At 36.0% G+C, this 13,620-nt stretch overlaps 1 protein-coding gene across 3 annotated transcripts in view; it reads left to right on the forward strand.

Annotated features, from left to right (window-relative positions):
- The first annotated feature begins 6,266 nt into the window (after positions 1-6,266).
- The window catches only part of LOC129755641 (5-hydroxytryptamine receptor-like), a 443,410-nt gene continuing 436,056 nt past the window's right edge, over positions 6,267-13,620 (forward strand). For all 3 annotated transcript variants that reach the window (XM_055752243.1, XM_055752244.1, XM_055752245.1), the window contains exon 1: positions 6,267-8,142. The gene's annotated coding sequence lies outside the window, so the exon portion shown is untranslated. The remainder of the gene's footprint in view (positions 8,143-13,620) is intronic.

Here is a 13,620-nt window from a genome sequence, read left to right on the forward strand (position 1 = left end):
GAAATGTTGCAGGGTAAAGTATGGTGTACGTTAAAAAGTTTCCTCGCAAAAATGTTCTTTCGCTCTTTTACACATCTGTGTATTTCCTTCTCACTTCTCAATCCATCTTTATCAATTTCAGAACTACTTTTCACCGATATGCCGAAAAATAAATTTACAAAATTAATTAACGGTGGTTAACTTATCTTAAAAATTTAATAGATATTATTAAAACTATTTCTGTTTTCACAAAGGAAAATTTTACTCAGTTAAGTACCTATTTGAAATGCACTGAAAATTTTGATCTTTCACCGTTTCACATAGCATTTTGACTGTAGCTTAAATTATATACAAGATTCATTTTGGTTCAAAATGATTTCGAAATTCCTGTACGGAGAGAAAGAGCAAAATGAAAACTTCTATATTTCCTTACCAGAATTCAAATTTATTGAAGGTTTCAGGAGAATTGATCATTAAGTTAAAGCCTTTATTTCTAAATCGTCATAATATTATATTTTTTTTTTTTTCAAAAAGGGCACAAATGATTAACTGTTTTCACCTACCTTTTGAAAATAAAAACTGAAAGTAGAAAAAACTTATATCCATTCTTATTTCAGCGAACATGTTAATAATCAAATTAGTAAAAACTAGTTCTCACGTTTTTTGCCTCTCTGAGAAATGTGGATTGATTTGCCTTGCTTTATTCGCGAATATGTTTTTTGAGTTCAGGAGATGAATTCAAATGCATGTCGCCATTACACTAATACCTTCAAGTTAAAACAGCACCATTCAATGCTTAATTCTCTTACTTGGTTATGAAAACTCTAAATAGAGACAATAGTTTACAACAAACAATCTCCTTTTGTTGCTGGTATTAATGCGTTTTAACGTTGTAACTTAAATTTCAAAGTCTTGAGAAGAGTTCGTCTTTTTGCGGCACCTGATTTTTTTCATCCATAGCAGAAATATTTGATGTGATGAATATGAAACGAAATGAAATTAAATCGGATTCAGAATTCAAATAATGACTTATAAATTTCCTAATATATTTCTTGGAAATGTCATAACTAATTTTTAATAATGGTAAATTACTGGCGAGAAAAATTCATGCATAAGAATCATTCCTTTTTTTAGAATCTCATTTATTATTTTGTAATTTTTTTACAAAATTAAAAGTTCATTTCGGACTTTCAATTACAGTTTCCAAGGGGCCAAGATCCATATTGAAGAATATTACAAATCACATGATTCCGTAGAGGAGATAGAGGCAAAACGCAAACAGCAAACTCTTCTCTACGAAGTACGTATTTTCTTAAATGATTTTTTTTTTGAGGAACAGATGCGTAGTTCCTATAGTTTTAGTTTTTGAATAAAAAAAAACAATCTTGTTTTACAATATACAGAAATATTTTAAAATAATACCAACTTGGTTCTCAAGTATCGAAAATACTATGACTTAAAAGCACCGGAAAATAAGCTCTAAGGGTCGATAAAAAATCTTGATACACACTTAGAAAAATCCGTGTATTTTTACATGCAAGAGCATGGGAAGAAGGGAATCGGGTATATTTACATGTAATGATACAGCTCATTGCATGCAATGAAACAGCTTATCACATTGTTCAGGATCGCCCCTGATGGCATGGATCGATAGCATCAGACCTTTCTTCCTTCGATAAATAACCGCACACATTCTTTCAAAAACATTACAAAAAGTGGACTGTATTCTTACTAACTTTACAACTTAGAACTACAAGGACTTCCGACACAAACTCTTGCCTCTCTGGGCATCTGACTATGGCCATGCTGGCCTCTGATTTGGCCGCTCGGGCCTCTGACTTTGTTACCGTCTCTGCTGGTGGTTGGATGGAAAAGAAACCGAGCCTTTGGCTGACTTTGGCTGGACCCTTCGGAATACCCTCTTCGTTGCCGAGGAAAAGCCGATGATTTTGGCGCGCATTACTGCCGTTAATACGTGCAGCATCGCCATGTTGCTACTGGGTCATTTCGTCGAGTGTTAGGGTGGTTCGTTCCAGAACACACATGTAATACTACTAGATATGAAGTTAGAAAACATTCGCGTAACTTTACATGTCAAAGCATCGATAGAAAAGAATCGCGTATTTACTTGTAATGTCACTGAACAAAACATGTAGTTATACTTGAAATGTATGAGTACACACTAGAAAAACCTTGGAACATCACATGCAACTGCATGGGTAGAAAGGAATCGGGTATTTACGTGTGATAATTCTGTGACTTTCAATTTAGTTAACATGAAACAAGCAGTTTCATCACACGTACAAAACTGATTCTTTTGTGCCCATGTTATTTCATGTGAATTTTTTTCATGTACAATATTATTGTGTGTGATAGTTAGATTTCCAATTCCATAGAAAACACAGATACATTTTGGTTGAAAATACTTTTATTCATCACAAAATACATCATAAATATCAACATTCATGCAAATCAATCGATATAACACCACATAACACTAACACAAGATTCACCTCGCAACGAGCCTAAAGAGCTTTAGTAATCGGTAATCGTAAATAAAAACAATCACCACTCCTTTAATCAAGCTCTTCAAAATCCACAAAACGGGAACCGGACCAAAACTCAATCGATTAGAAACCCTATTGAAGTCAGTTCAGAAAGACAGTAGCCCTTCACAGCCAGCAGCAACCGGTGCGCCATTAAGCCGATCTTCGTCTTGTGAATTTTCTCCTCGTACTTCAAACGAATGGTTTTACACCTGGTCTGGCACCTAGAACCCTGGTGAAGTTCGATATAACATTTTATTCCTGCACTGCGTAATTTGCATTATAGGTGGACATTTTTCCGGGATCGACGAAGATACGAGACCAGCTCCAGGCATCAGTTAAGGAAATAACCGGCCAGGGAAATTGAAAAATCCTCCACAATTTGGGAACCTTTGAAATAAAAGTTAATTAATAATAGAGTATCATTGATAAAAAACTATTCGAATGACTAAGTTTACCTGAATCAACTGTCGACCAAGTCTCGTGGGAAATCTTTTCCTGTATGGGTCCTATGAAAATGATAGGAAAAATCAATAAAATTTGGGCAATGATCGAAGCCGAAAAAAAAAGTAGATATTTCTCGTATCGGAAGTTTCTTTTTTGGTACAGTGCGTTTAAAATACCACTTAAAGTTTTTAGCACTCAGTCAAATTTACTTTTTTCGAGCTTTCAAAGTATCCGACGGCGTTTTTTTCTGAACGGGCCACTGCCGGGCTATGCAACACTTATTGCCCCGTGAGCCATATCATTGACTATAAAAAAAAATTAATTAAGTGTAGAACGTAAAATATACAGTCCTCCCACAATCATTAGTCACTTAAGGTATCCTTTCACAACAAAATAATCGTTTATTCGGATGTTAGTTGACCAAATATCAAGCTTTGCATGAATTTCAGTCATTTAATACTTCCTCTTTAAAATTCAAATATGTTTTTATTTTCAATTTTGTTCAGAAATAACATAATTTACCGAAACAATCAACGTTTTTCAAAATTACAATTATGGGTCAAAATTGTAGCCCGCAACAATTATTAGTCAAATTGCCCACAATTATTAAAGCTTAGTTCTTTTAGAAATGGGAAACTTTCTTTTGCTCATAGCTCGTTTACTAGTAATCGGACATTTTAAATTTTGACAGCATTTTGTTGCCTATTAAAAGTACTTTTCGAGCTATTTTTTTTTTCAAAATTTAAAATTTACGCGTTTTTGAGATATTTATGATGCAAGAAAAAAAGAAAAAAATAATTTTGCACAGTTTTCATCAAAATCCACCATTCTCAAATTGATAACTGACAAAACCGTTGATTATTCAAAGAAGAACTGTGGGTGAGTAATTAAAATGTTTGCAAACACTGTCAAAAATGTCCACAATGTTCAAATCAAGCATTGGAATGAAGCACATGATCGACAACTACGGCTTAGGGTCATCAGGGGAGTCAAGGCTCATATTAGCATTTTTAATTTTCAATTAGCGAAAAACTAAGTGTAGACCGCTGAAAAGCCCAAAAAAATTTTCTCCGATAAGCTGAAAGTGTTACCTAGTAATGAATCATTCAAATTTAATCTTAAACAACAAATTTTGAGTTCAATCTCATGATGATTTTACTTTGTTATTGCCAGATTTTGCCAACAGAAATTCCATTAAAAACGCTCAAAAAGGGGATCAAAAATAATCAAATTTGTTAATTTCGAAACATCCGTATCCACTAAATTGCCCCCAGTTTCTTTTTAGAGGGAAATATTTGACCGAAAAGTAGCAGAAATTGAAGGAGGAGGATATAGCCACCTAACATACAGATTAGACGAAGCATAAGTTTAAAAAACTGATGAATATCATGGCTGAAAAAAGTGTGCGCCGGTTAATGGGAGGTACCAAGAATAAAGTAAATTTTTTTCTTACAAAAAACGATAAATATATTTTTTAAAATTTTTTGTTGAATTATCATAAGATTACCTTCATTTTCTCCATAGAAAGCATTTAGATCAAACGAAAGGTTTTTGAGATACACGCAGTCATGTAGAAGCCCATGGCAACACCCAAATATCAACATAGAAATCAACAAGTTTCCAACAAACATTCGGGGGCATTCTTTGCTAGTATACATTCAAGGGGCAATTGGGTTGAGCTATAGCAACCAAGAAATGTTTTGCTTTGCTTGAAAAAAAGTGACCCATGATTGTGTGGAATTTGGTGGATTCTGTAACAATTATGGGTCATTTTTATTTTGCCAAATAGTATTGAACTTTTGCGTTTTATTCGCTCAGTTTCATTTGGAAAATGTAAACTCGTCCTTTGTGCTTATATGATGCCAATTTATTTCGTTGGAACATTTGAAATACCCGCATAAGGGGCTTAACGGTTTAAGATGTCAACCTTATAACATTGGAATTTTATGTGATAGTTGGACAGATAATAGTGGCGGTATGATAAAAACTATTCAACCGGCAATTTTACTGTTATCAAGCGCACAAATAATATTTTTTATGCATTTGGATGATGTTAGCGATTAACTAAAAATAATAGTATGAAATAATTTCTTTCAGTTCAGTAGATATCAGCAGTTCAAATGATCGGTGACTAATAATTGTGTGTGACCCATGATTGTGGGGGGACTGTAATACAAGAGATAATACAAGATCTGACAAGAGTTTTGCGCTTCTAGAGATTCTCAATTTTAACTAAAATCAATTTATTGGAATTTAGTATGAACAGTAGAGTACGCAACTCCATCTGTATCTACTACTTCATAGTAGTTGGCCCGTGATGAACAAAAGTTTGAAATGTGATGACAAACTTCTAAATAAATTCCACCCGCACATTTTCACCATCTTTCATTTCTTCTAACTTTCTATGCATATATAAAAAAAATTTCACAATCTTCAAATGTCCCTACTAAAAAGGACATCACTTTTCACCGATAAGGCCAATAAATTAACTTACAAGTATGAGCAATTTTTTTGATAATCACGAAGGTTATACTGATAATAAAATGTAGATTCTTGCAAATTTAGGCCCTTGGTAGTTAAAATCGATTATTTTTGCACTTGTGCCCTTTGGTTCTGAGGATCTCATTTTTTTTGTATCGGTTGACAAACTTGTAGGTTCTCTAAGTTGCTTGATTTAGGTAAATTGTTTTTTTATGAAGTTTAAATACATATTATTAAACTGTGATATCAGAAGCATGAGATAAAACTGATCTCAAAGTTGAGAAATTTTGAATGATTGACTTGAAAACCCCGAATGAATAAATCATGAATAAGAAATGTTGGCATCCTTTCCAAAACGTTAGTTCTCTCCCAGCTATCAGAGTTTTCCGATTTCGAAACCTGAACTGAAACCGTTGCTGCTACTGATGGGATGGTCCAGTAGAAATAAAAAGGAATTTTCTCTCCAGATCGCTTCTCTCAAACAGAAAACAAAATTTGTTATTGACTCTCACCGCTCCCCATCAACATATCAGAAAGCGTTTAGTCCACCCAATACAAGCCACCCACTCACTTCTCACCACAAGCGAGAGACCCTCCACGCGTGCAACGAGTTTAGTGAGAACAACTAAGAGCAAAAGGGCCGATCGAGATCCTGTGCGAGATGATGATGGAATGCAACCAGCAGAGGTTTCCGTCGTCGTCGTCTTCGTCGTCGTGATGCTGGCTGTCGACCAAACGACCGGATGCTCCCTCAACAATATCACAAGTGGTTTTGGCGATATCAAAACGGAATTTGGTGTGGCTTCCATTCCAGCCGGAGTCAGGCCAGTAAGGGTGTTGCTTTCGGCGCGTTCGCATCGCATCGCGGTCTCACTGGTTTCGGTGGTGTTTTTTGGGGAGCGTTCTTTGATCCTGTTTCCTGTTTGTCAAGAGGAACAGGGCTCTTCTTTGGTGGAGGATTTTCTCTGTTTTGTTTTATGGTGGATGGAAAAAAAAACAGTAGTCGAATGATGTTTTTTCGTTGGACTAACCTAAGTTTGCAATAATTGGGTGTCTTTCACTACTATTATTGGTGAATAGGCTCTCTGGACCAGAAGGAGTCATGGAAGGATTTGTGGAAGGTTTTGCTCGGTCGCGCCGTGTGAAGGACGTACCGGTTTTGCTCTTGCTTTTGCTTTCGGTTTCGGTTTGCAAAGGGCGGGTCAGAGCGCTGGGAGATCCATCATCCGGACGGCCTTCTCCGGTGGTTTGATTGATATATGTTTCGTTCTTCTTCTTGGCTGGTTTTTTGGGCAAGGCCGTTCGTTTTCCTTCAAATGGAGCGTCTGTGTTCAGTGATTTCTGGCTGATTAATCTATCTCACGCTGACCGAGGAAAGTGAAATTCGAAGCTTCGAGGGGGTGTGGTGTTTGGATGTGGATCACTCTAGAATTTGTTGTTATCAAAAACAGCTCGTCGGTCTCGCCCGCCAGAAGGTATACCGAAAGGCGCCCGAAAGTATACTCAGAGGGAGCCCATTAGGCGATGTGCGCTCAGAGACCAATCAAAGAGCCATCAGCAGCCAATTTGCCGACGCTTGACGTGTTCTGTTGTTATCTATCTTTTGAGGGTGTCTATTCTCGTCTCCATGGATCTTAGGGAAAACCTATTAGCTGCCGCCAAGGCAAATTCCTCAAAAGGATGTGATTTACGCTAGTTGTGCTACTCCATATGGCACGAAAGGCCCAGCCACAAAAAAGGTTGAAATTATATCTTTCTCAACGCACCACGCATTGCATAGACTCAGGCGTTTGGGGACGTGTGTTTTTCGTGAAGATTTTGTGAAACCACCACCCCAAAGAAAGGTGGCGACATGGCAGCTCTGCTGTGGAAGTGTACCGTTACCCATGAGTGCTCAAGTTAACCTTCGTTCGGCTGTTTCGAGCCGCGGAAGCAGAAATTGTGACGTGACGTGATAGGAGAAGTAGAAGAAGAACACGACAAAGTTTGCCTTGCCGCGGTGCGGTTGCCAGAACTCAACCACCTATAGTATTCCGCGACGACTTATCCAAAAACCATCAACCCATCAACGAAAAGGCTGAGGGCAAAAGGGAATGCTGGAAGAATCCTCCGGAGAAACCGAACGCTCGGGTGCTGGTTGAAAGAAGCTTGAAAGGTTTGAAGGTTGACTCCATTCGTGACCGTGAAGAAAAGTGCTTCCCCACAGCCATATGTGTTTGTAACAAGAAGAAGAAGCAAGGATAGGAAATACAGCACTCAGCCAGAAGAGCACGAGCAACCCCGACTCCCCGATTTGAGGGAGATAAATCTACGCTAGCACTTGAAGCACATGAAGATGATGATGGCTGCTGCTGTAATGTGATATCGAGAAAGTGGTGTGTTTGTTCGTCGTGTCGTGTGTTGTTCCTGGGTGCTGTGCTGTGCGTTTGAGAGAGAGTGTGTTGTGCACCGGGATATTTCCTCTTCTTGGTGGCATCGATTTGAAAAATAAACTTCCAACCGAACGGGTAAGGTAACGCGTTCCTTGGAGCAGAAGGGAAGATAAACTGAAACCAACAGGGCATAAGGAGCAGGTTTCGCCGTTTAACATCCTCAGCCCAGACTGGTTCCTGTTCCGATTCCCCCAAACAGGAGTGGGAAACGGGTTGATATCTAATTGAAGCGTTGACGAAGTTCGAAGAAGAAAAAAGTAAGTACAAGTTGTTCCGCGTTTTTCTTCCTCCAGCGATCAGATTGTTATCATCACTTTTCCATTATTGGTTTCGATTTTTTCCCCCACATTTCAAAATATGATTAATTATTCGATAAAACTTGCTTCGGCTGATGAAGTCATAAACTTTTGCTGCTGATAAATGTTTCATTTAATTTTGAGTTTAAAAAAAGGGACCAATAAATTATGAAGTTGGGTATGTTATTTGCTGAAACAATGCCGGTATGAGTTATCTGCTTTTGCTCCAATGTGTATTTTATGTATGTTTCTTTTTTCGATCATAACGATGAAGTCTGTGGATAACGATGATTACAGACAAGCATAAAATTTATTGCTGAATTGTATGGTAAAGGTTGGCGAGAGTTGGTTGCAATGTTTTTATTCGTTGAACTCCTGGTTAAAAATTGGAGGTGTATTTTTTGTTACACCATCAGATAGAAACGGGTGGTCAGAATAAAGTAAAATTTGGTACCCGAAGGTTTTATTGGGCTAAGGATGATTTGTATAATAGTTTCAACACCCTCACATTTTATGGAAGAGGGGCTGCCATACAAATTTCACAAAAAATATTATGTAGCTCAATCATTTTTAAGTGATTTTTTTATATATCAAGCATAATTTGAAACAAGAGGGTGATCTATTTTGAAGAATGACTACAACCGCTTACAAAACGTGGAACGGAAAGAAAGAAGATGTGAACTAAGAAACTAGGGAGAAAATATAATAGGCTCCTATACAAAGAATTGAGTTTTTATATCATTGAAAAACGGATGAACCAATTGACGTGAATTTCAGTATTCGAGGTTTAAGGGGTAATTGACGGTTTGTAGAGTACCGTAAACTGGGGAAACTTTGTTCTCTTTTTTCATTCATTTTTGAATATTTTGAAAGGGGTTGCTTTTTCGGAATCCCTAAAAGTTTTACAACACTTACTGAGGCGAGAAGTGTAAAACATGATCATTGCTTGCAGTAAATTCAAACGACATGGGTAAATGCTTGTTACAAAACCAGATTTCGAGTTTCGGGGAAACTTTGATCACTATGGTTTTTACGTACCTCATCATCTTCAAAATTATTGTTATGGTACCATTTAACACAGATGGCATAAACATTAATAACAGTAAATTTTGTAAGGACTTAACTAATTTTTTCAATGTTTTTTGTACAAAATAAATTTATTATCAAAAAATGGACAATGTTGCTGCATACATCTAGGAGTAAAAATTATAAACATTTGTTATTATTTTTGGTCTCAAAAACATATGAAATTTTGCCTTCATACAATTCCCTAAGTCATCGCACTGTTCCCATGTTCTTTTTTTCTTCAAATTGAACCATTTGATAGGGTTTTAGCCATTTTTACTATACGGACTTTCTCATGGAAAATCACCGTTTTTTTTTTCAATATCCAAAAATTATCACCAAATGACCTTTATGGTCACTAAACTCACACTTAAACTAAACCTAAACAAAAAAATTGAACTTTCATTTGAAACGATCCATTTGCTATTAAATGCTTAAATTTGATCAGGAGAGATGTTTGTTTGCAAGCCTTTAAAAATCCAGATATTTTAGGATTTTAAAATTACATTTTAAGTAGTATTAAAAATCTTCTAATAAAAACCCAATTCCCCTTATTTGTAACTTAATTAATAGGCTTTCAAACGTAGTAAAAAGTTTTCAGATATTTTAACTTTTTACTTGGTTAATGATGATTATCTTTAAAAATGTCATGTTTATCAAAGTTACCCCGGTGATCAAAGTTCTCTCCGATTACGGTAGTTAAAACCTCTTGCACTTGAAAAAAAAGAGAGATCTCATAAAAATCGTTATTTAAATTAAACCCCATAATCAATCGTTATTCAAATTTAGTTATTAGAAATCATTTTGAGTTTTTGTTTCCAAATCAGATTCGAAGCTCATGAACTTTTTTTTATGCAAAATTTAAACACAACAATGCTTCAAAATAACGACATAGGTTCACCATTAGAAATTTTCATTTTTATTTAGATTTGCAAGTCGGATTAGCAAGACATTAATTAAATCATTGAAATCTGAAACATCGGAATTATAATTATAGATACATATTTAGCTTAGCAAAATTGTATAGATATTTTTACGATTTCATTTTCGAAACATAATTTCTTATGCTTAGGAAACAGAAAAACTTTGATGTGTAATAAGATATTTTTTTACCATTTTTATGTTAGAGAAAACAAAAGCCCCCATCAGTTGATATTTGTATTAAAATATTGAAATTTGAACAAATAAAAAAAAATAATTATAGATTCATGATTGAGGGCTCTGAAACTGATTTCAATTCTTGGCTCATATTTCTAGATTCAGAAACAGTTTTCGAAATTCCGAAACAGATTGGAAATTAAAGCTATGAATTCAGGTTTAAGTTCTACAATCAAAATAAAATGACCAAGATAACTATTTTGTCAAGAAAATCAAATTGCAATTGTTCGCAGGCTTATAATTCTGATTGTTAGTTCGATTATAAAATCTAACCAAAGTCAGTTAACAGCTGAAAATAGCCAAATTTAAGTAGAATTTTAGTTCATTTTGCAAGTTTTGTTTTATAAGAAACTTTCAAAAACAATCCACAGGAATTGATTTTTAATGAAAAGTTATTGATGATAAAGAAAGATGTATATTCTCTTAGAAAGTTGCAGGGAATTTCATATGGTTTACGCTAAACGCTTGCCAGATTGCCCGGTTTTATCCGGGTTTGCCCGGATATTTGATGAAAATTTTCGAGAAAGTCCGGTCCGGCCCGGTTGCCCGGATATCGTGAAAAAAGTCCGGATATTGCCCGGTTTTTTCACAATTTTCACAAAAAAAAAAACAAAAAAAATCAAAGTTTTTGAGTAAGTTTCTGCAAAGTCGATTAACGGTATGGAAATTTTCAACGGTTGTTTCAAATAATTTCGCTGATTTACTTTTATAACCCTTTAAATATTAAAGTGTCCAAAAAGTATTTGGAAGTCTGCAATAACATTAATAAAATATTAATTTATTTTTTTTTTGCATTTTTTCTTTGCTTTTATATATAATAACACCTACATTTTGCCCGGTTTTTGCCCGGTTTTTGGATTTGAAAAATTGAAATCCATGCCCGGATTTAGCCAGGTTTTTTCGAAAAAATGCCCGGAATTGCTAGGCCCGGATGGGGATGGAAAAAATTCTGGCAACCTTAGTTAGCGTATTGTTCAACATTATTAATATTGCAGATTTTTCAAGAACTTTAAACTTTAACAAGGATCGAAATTGCATAAATTCAATTTCAACTGCAAAATTTTTATATATAACTTTATTTTTTGAATATTGGATTCATTTTTAGATTGTTTTTTTTCAAAATTGAAGCCTTTCTTAAATAAAATATTATAAGATCAAATGAAACAAGCAAAAATAAGCTGTCCAGATTATAGGATTTTACTATGACTTGCCCGATTACTAAATTAAAAAAATATGCAAAGGTTTGGTCCTACCCGGTTGCTTAAATTTTGTTGAAAATCTCCTGATTTAATCCGGATTCATTCCCTTTTTTTCACAAATCAAACGAAAAATTTAAACTGCATCAATATAATTTTAAATTATGTTGCCCAGAAATTGAATTTTTCAAGCTTGATTTATTAAAATAAACTTCAACGATTTTTGGGAGCCTGATATAGATTAAAAATCTGATTAAATTTCCTATTTTGTTACTTAAGGATTCTTTATTCTAATCCTAACCATCATTTGAATGATTTGAGGATGTAATTCATTTGGTTCATATTTGGTTGGAATTCGATACAGACTAACTGTTTGTTTGTTTATTTATCTGGGATTTTATACAGACTAACTTAAAACTAAGAAATACTACTTAATCCTAATTTAAATCGACGTTTACGTTCACAACATTTATCTATGGGATGGTTTCGGCCATATGCAGTACGGTGAAAAGGTATCCAGGTAAGGTGGAAAGTAAGGTGAAAAGGAACTGACGTTGTCGTAGTGTCCTCGTTGAAATGTAAAGGTTGACGCGTTCCAATACGTAAGCAGAGTCAATACGAGCTAAGACATAAAAAAAAAGTTTGTTGTAGCTCGGTACGACGCTTGTCGAGAGAAGGAATGCTTATCAGAGCAAACCTTTGCTCGTACGGTGGAAGTCGAAGTGGTTCGTTCCAAGGAAGTCGCTAGAGAGCACAGAGAGCATACCTAAAGAAGCTTCGCTGGACACGTTCAAGTCGGTAGCGGTGGGTACCCTGAGTAGGAGCCTATACCTGAGCGGCGTATTCCATAATGCTACGAACCGAAGAGCAGTACACTGCTTTCAGTGCATAGACGTCGTCGAAGTCTTTCGTGCTACGACGCAAAAGTCCTAATGCAGCAAAACCTTTCGCAGACGTGAGCGCGATGTTTTCAGCGAATGTTAGTTTGTTGTCAATTTTCACTCCCAGGTCGAGAATAGATTTGACATTCTCCAATGTTGAACCCGAGAGTTGATATTCGAAGATAACTGTGTTACGTGCACGAGTGAAGTTGACTATCATGCATTTTTTGGCGTTAGCCGTCATTCCCGTCATTTCATTTAAGCGGCACCAATCATCTAATCTGCCGATGTCGTTTTGTAAGGTAAGACAGTCAACGGAACTGCTAATTCTTCTGAACAGCTTCAAGTCATCAGCATAAAGCAGAGTTTTGGATTGAAAAGTTTAACATAGGTCATTCTCGAAAACTATGAACAGAAGGGGTCCAAGGTGACTTCCCTGCGGTACTCCAATTAGGGTGTCGAATGTTCGTGATCGTGAATTCCTAATTTTCGTGAAAGCCTATCGGTGCATTAGCTATGAGGCAATCCAATCAAGTGACCAAGCTGGAAAACCAAGGCAATCCATCTTTGCAAGAATTCTGTGCGGGACACGGTCAAACGCTTTTGTAAAGTCAATATAGACTGAATCCACTTGACAACCTTTCTCCAAAATCAGGAAACTAACGTAACACATCATATTCTTAACGTAGACCGTTTATTTACGAATCCATGCTGAGACTCTGAGATAAGAGGTTTTATGGCAGCATACAACCGCTCGTGCATTAAAACTTCGATAATTTTTTAAATTGAATTAAGGATTGAGATTTTTTGGTAGCTTTCGACGTGATGAGCATTGCCTGATTTTTAAATCGGAGGAATTGCTGCGATTTTCCAAGCACTGGGAAACGTCCTTTCGTTGAGCGATCGATTTAAAATACTGCAAATCGGGGCAGCTACAGATGCGGCGCAATGTGTCAGAACCACAGGAGGAATGCCTTTCGTTGGGTCAACTGCTGTCAGCTTCTCGTAGATATCCTGAACGGAAAAGCACGACAAGGGCAAGTTTTTGTTGTAGGACTCGAGCGACGCGGGGTAACTGCTGTCTGTGCCACTACTAGGTGGAGAGTAAACGCTTTGAATGAATTCAGCAAACATATTAG

This window comes from Uranotaenia lowii, chromosome 3 (genome assembly GCF_029784155.1).
Source record: "Uranotaenia lowii strain MFRU-FL chromosome 3, ASM2978415v1, whole genome shotgun sequence".
Classification (NCBI taxonomy): domain Eukaryota; kingdom Metazoa; phylum Arthropoda; class Insecta; order Diptera; family Culicidae; genus Uranotaenia; species Uranotaenia lowii.